We start from the raw sequence: 6,000 nt of genomic DNA on the forward strand, positions 1-6,000 counted from the left end.
GAGGCACGGCAGGCATGGATCACTTTTTATTATTCTGTGTCTATGTCCTCTCTTTATTGCGGAAAAGTCTGGGTAAGTATCCCCTTGTAGCTGTATTCTTTATCAGGACCCTTTCGAATGCCTCTCACCTTTCAAGAAAAGCGTGTCAGCATCGATCCGGCTTTAGGGGCTGACTCATTATCCTCCCCGCTTTGTAGTGTTTCCTGCTTCTGCTGTTTTTAATTTCTTTTCCAGGCCACAAGCTCACAATTTCCAGGCTCAGAATTTCATATAGAAGGAAACATCACTGCTTGCCCTGATTCTTTCTCCCCACCATTTTTCCTCCTCTTTCCCTGGCTTTTCTTGTTCCTAACCGAAAGCGTATTATAACAACCTCCCGTGATCTCGCTGCCCAACGAAGTCATGTCCTCTTGTCGAAACGCTGGCTCGGCTTGCGAACAACTCTTGTTCAGTGCTCTTTCAAATTAAAAAGGAGTTGACACTTTCTTCCCTAAATTTATTCTTGATTCTCAAAAATGATATTTCGTGTAGATACGTTCTAATTTGACCCCTGAATTTTAATATGGGCGCGAGTTTTAGTAAAGTTGACTTGTCACGAACCTTGAGGCGCTATATCTATAGTGCAATATGTAGATTTTAGTTTAATCCCATCCCTCTTCAAGGACTGCTGCTAGCACGTCGGAAACGCATTTACGCCGCCCTATTTCTTTTCCTTGTAATTTCAGTCTCTGACTAAAGGCATGGGTTTACCCAACAAACTGCAACTTGTCTGTGATTGCTTACCAAGAAGCAATTATATTGCATGCTGAAAGCGATCTCGAGTGGTTCAAAATCGTGTTCCTGCTTATTACTTGAAGTGTTTAATACTTTCACACGAATTAAGACCATTGCAGCCATTGTTAAGTAATTAGAATATAAAACCTATATTTGAATACATTGAATTTTGCAAGAAAAAAAATGATCAAAACAACAAAACGTTCATAGTTTCTAGGCATCTTACGATAATCGATTATCTCTAACGCAAGCCTCGCCTGTAATGTTCCTCCTCAGACATCAATGTCATTATTATTTCAGCCTCAAATCGCTTTACTTTATATAGTTATAAATAGCGGAACAGGTTTAACTGTGTCATTATTGGTCTTGGTATTAGCAAACAGAACAGATCGAAATTTCGGTTGAAATCATAGCAGCTGCAAGAATTTTTCTTGTTTTGAGAGAACTCTTTCACTTCGAATATCTATGTACACTGTATTTTTATTATTATGTGTTATGTAAGGCCTGAAGGAGGGCGCTGGACGACATGCTACTTTCTTTATTCAGCGGTAAATAGAGCAATCCATGTATAATGCGTTGTTATGAATTGGGCCTTCTCACACAGACAGTGTGCATTCCAGAAAAGCGATATTTCTTACAGGTTGTCGTAGTAGTTGAGGTCGTCGTCGTGGTCGTGGTCGTGGTAGTAGTAGTAGTAGTTGAGGTCGTAGTGGTTGTGCTTGTAGTCGTTGTTGAAGTGGTTGTCGTCGTTGTTGTGGTTGAAGTAGTAGTAGTTGAGGTGGTTGTGGTTGTAACGGTTGTAGAGGATGTGGTAGTAGAGGTTGTAGTGGATGTCGAGGTAGTCGTCGTGGTAGTCGATGTTGAGGCAGTCGTCGACGTCGTTTTCGAGGGCGCCTCCGTACTCCTCTTGCTTGTGGCGTTCGCTGAAGCACTTGTCCGAGGTTTCAGCAATGTGCTCGCGGTTCGAGGTGTGCTGTCCGTGATCACCACGCTTGACGCCGTTCCAGTACCATTTGTATCATCGGTCGGAGACGTCAGTTGGCCAGCACCTGTCACAGGAGGTATGGCTTTGCCACTGGATAGCATCTCCGACATGCTTGCACTCTTCGCCGTTCTCTTTTCTTGCGTTTGCGTCGACATCGAAGATGGAGTGGCTGGCCCAATAGAGACTTAAAAATGCAAGCATTCACTGCTGTTAGCTGATCCACACTTTTACAAAATAATTGTGGGCATCGACTCGAGTGCCAAACACTGCAAGCTAGCGATCGTATCCGAACCACTTTCATTGATCGCCACAATATTTATGGCACATGTCCAGTTTCTCTGGATTCAAGTAGTGCCGGCCTAAAGACATGCTGACAGCTGATCTTATGTTACCAAATCATAGTTCTTGTGTTACCAAAATACAAAAGTATGGCAATTTGTGACTTTTTTCTCGCTTGTCCAGCTGCAAGACACACATTTATTGCTGAGATATCTAGATTCAATTATAAAGAGGCTTTTCGAGCACCGAGTTGCCTCTGTAATGCAAGAGCGCCTCTGTAATGCAAGAGCAAGTCTAGACTAAAGACACTCTCTACTTGTGCAGCCTAGCCAACTGCTAGCCGCAAGGTTTATCTCCTCTGAATTTAGCCCATCTTTAACCATGGCAGTCTCGTTGCAGCAATATAAGTTCAAGCCGATGTGCTTGCATCTAGACAGGTGTAATTTCTAGTACAGTGTAGCAAATTTTTAATGTCTGCTTAGCTCGACTGCGGGATACTACTTTGCAAATGATAAACGAGAAGAAAAAACAATGGCCCACCACAGTTCTTGCATCTGGAGTGAGCATCGTCTGCTAGGCCGCAGCGAGCCAAGCAACCCCGGCCTATCATTCACTGTTAACTATGGGAGACCCAAAAAACTGGTGCCAATCTTTTTATCTGCTCCATATAGTCCGTTTTGTAACACCCCTAGCGCAAGTTTGCACCCTAGTTTATTTTTTATGGCAGTAAAAATTTCCTTTCTGGTTTACAGCTTATGGTGCGTAGATCAAAGCTCGCTCGCTTCCTCGTTCTCGTCTGCAACTTGATAGGAAAGCGCACGACAGTTTACCGAACTAACAGAAACCGATCTGAGGTCGCCGAAGAGAAGAAAAAGAGTGCAACCTATCCCCGTTCGAGTGCGACAAAAACTGCCCTTAGGTTTCACAGAAATTCACGGTCCACTTCATTAATAGTAACAATAAATGTTCGAGATATTCACTTCCAACTGTTTATGTCAACACTCGCCACGAAAGATTGGCTGTCATGAAGACAAACCAAATAATGGTACTTACCTATTTTAGTCCTTGGCATATAGATTCCTTCCAAGCCTAAAGCGGCGTAAATGCAAGGAACATGACAAAACAACTATTTAGACAATGCAAGGGTAATAATGGCTTACCACGTAAGTGACAAGGTAACATACTCGTATTTGAGCTTGACGAGTAGGACTAAAGAGCAGCGCACAATAATCGCAGCTGCGTGTGTGTTCACATGTTTGTGTTTGCTTGAATGATTGGGGCATCCCGTCAAAAGCACGCAATGACTTATGGAAAAAATCAATCAAAGGGCGTCAGATGGACACTGCAGACAGCGCTGCAATTTAACTAGATCGCTGTGTAAATTCTTGAGCACAGCCTTCCCAGCCGGCGCTATTGAGACTTGCATTCTGCTTTTTGATTTCTGATGTCGAAACAGCGATGCTGCGTGAGTCATGATAACAAAGAAAGCGTAATGCAGCGATGACCAATGAGGAGTGTGCTAATCGCATTCCGTTAGCCCTTTTCGGTATTTACATTTGGAATCCACGCCAGTCCTTTAAGTAGTCATAAAAAACGTTGCGAATTTTGCCGTCGGCATGTACCGTCTTTGCTAAATGCTGAAATCAGGCTGCACGGGTGCTTTGTTAGACATGTAACATAGAATTTAAAGCACCCTTAAAGAGACAGATCCTAAAATCTAAATAAGAATGCTCTCCTTACCGAATAAGTTATTACTTTTGATAGGCGCGCAAAGGCTCTACTACATGGCTGAAAATGAAACCGCCCATCCTGGTTATTTTTGGCAAACAGGGCACCAAACAGAAAGGTATTCCCAGCATACCTTGTCTATCTCGCTTTGCTAACTCACCCCACTTGTCCAATGGCAACATGCCGGACATAGACAGTATGCAACTACATCATAGTGACGACTGTTTTGTGGTGCATGAAGCACGACGAAAGGCTTCTGACATATTCAATCGACTTATCTTCATCTGATCCGACTTTCAGGGCTGCATGTGGGCTTTGAACCCCAAACATGGCACCCATTATGTCAGTTGAACACTTCTTGTAGGTCAATGCAAGTGCTGGTATTCTAGAATACGCGCACGCTTTATGCTTTTCAGTCCATGTGTGCGCGCATTTTCCTATGTGGTCGTTCACGTTCGTGCACGCCCGTAAAAAAATACGTTGTGCCATCACTGCATTTCTACACGGTGAACGATATTTATGAACTGCTACCCCCCAAGCTAGTTTTCTCTCGTTTTAGAGTCCACTGCTTCGGTGCCCGTTCCTGCGTTTCGCGTCGTCGGCATTGTCCCTCGTAACATGTAACGCAGCTGGGACAGCACCTGCTCTAGCTGTGCGCGCTCCGTGTGCCATTTCTGCCGCACGTCCAAGCCGAAACGCATAGCCGCCGCCGTTTGCTCGTTCGACTGCGACACGCACGTACCTGTCATAATATCGGTGGTTGCACCATCAGGCTGGGTATCTGTAAAGAGCAATATGAAAAATAGCATATACATACCCATATTGGTGGAGTGAATCCTTGAACTGCTTTTCCAGTATCTGTTAAAATGTGCTCAATGGTTCTAACCAGGGCATGTTGCTTCGCGGGTTGTTTAATCATTTTCACAGGAAGAGCTCTAGCAGACGACGGACAAAGATGAGGTGGACGCGCACATGCGCTGTGTGCATGTGCAGGGACCACGCAATGAAAGCAGGGACCACGAAGCTAGCATGGGTCGCTAAGGCAGATCAAGCAGCGCTGATGTTAATAGAGAGATTTATCATACCGTGATCCGCGATCCGCCACCGTGACCTACTGCGTTTGGGCGGAGGCACAAGCTGATTGGTCCCGACGCAGCAGGTCTATGCGCCGACAACCAGCACATGGCGCCATCTATCGGCATCAAGGTGGTTCGGGCATGCGCAGTGGAATGCGTGGTGGCGGATCACGGTAGCGGATCACGGCAAACTAAAACTCTCCATTATCTTGACCGCTGGCACGTCCACGCATCCAGGTGAACTTCAAGGTTGACGTGAAAACTACATAAATAGAAATATAGGAAAGATACAAACGCAAGGTGGAAGGAGTGCGCGCGGGCTAGCGCACTTCATCCACATCCGTTTAGAAGCATTCGGGTAAAATTCGAGTTTAACGTCTGTGTATACATATTTCTCCGGCTACAGAAGAAGCCTTTCCCGCTAGTTGAATTGAGACAGCGGCACTCCAATATAACTCTGTGATCACCGTGGGAGAGTGAATGGCGGTGTTGCCTAGATTCCAGAATTCGCAACCGAAATTTCGTTTGAACATACCACTCTTCGCTTTGAAAAATGGCCAGTAGTGCTGACAGGTGCATTTCATTATCGGCATTTTCTCCTTTATAAAACGGCTGTTCTCATATTCGAGCTGCGCCATCGCTTTCTCTTCATGTCTCATAATTAGCGTCCGAAATTATAAATATATCTGGGAACCTTTTGTAACGCAGGCTATGTCACTTCTGCTCTGCCTCCTCTCACTCTGTTGCAGCTACCACGATCGGACGCGCCTTATTTCGGCGCCAGCAATTTTTGTCCGGGTTACGGAAACAATCAAAAGCATTTCCACCCCCTGTTTTTTTTTATATGAAATGATAGGTGCCCAGTGCACGGGCACCTTGCATGTTGCCCCCTCCCCCCCTTCCCCCGAAAAGCACCTGCCGTGTCCAGTATTCGATCCCGCGTGTTTGGGTTTAGTAGTCGAGAACTCTAAACACTGAGACGCTGCTGCAGGTCATAAAGGATGTAGAAACTGCAAAGGGAAAAATTGCACAACTACGAACGAGTGCGCATGGTGTTTCTATGGTACTTCCTCGCTTTACCCTCTTGCGCTAACATTGAGTGCTCAGTACAGTGACGACAACTTTGAAGACCACCTCTTGTTGAAACTTAACTGAATG

This window comes from Amblyomma maculatum, chromosome 2 (assembly GCF_055883805.1).
Source record: "Amblyomma maculatum isolate TAMU_Amacu chromosome 2, ASM5588380v1, whole genome shotgun sequence".
In the NCBI taxonomy this organism is placed as follows: Eukaryota; Metazoa; Arthropoda; class Arachnida; order Ixodida; family Ixodidae; genus Amblyomma; species Amblyomma maculatum.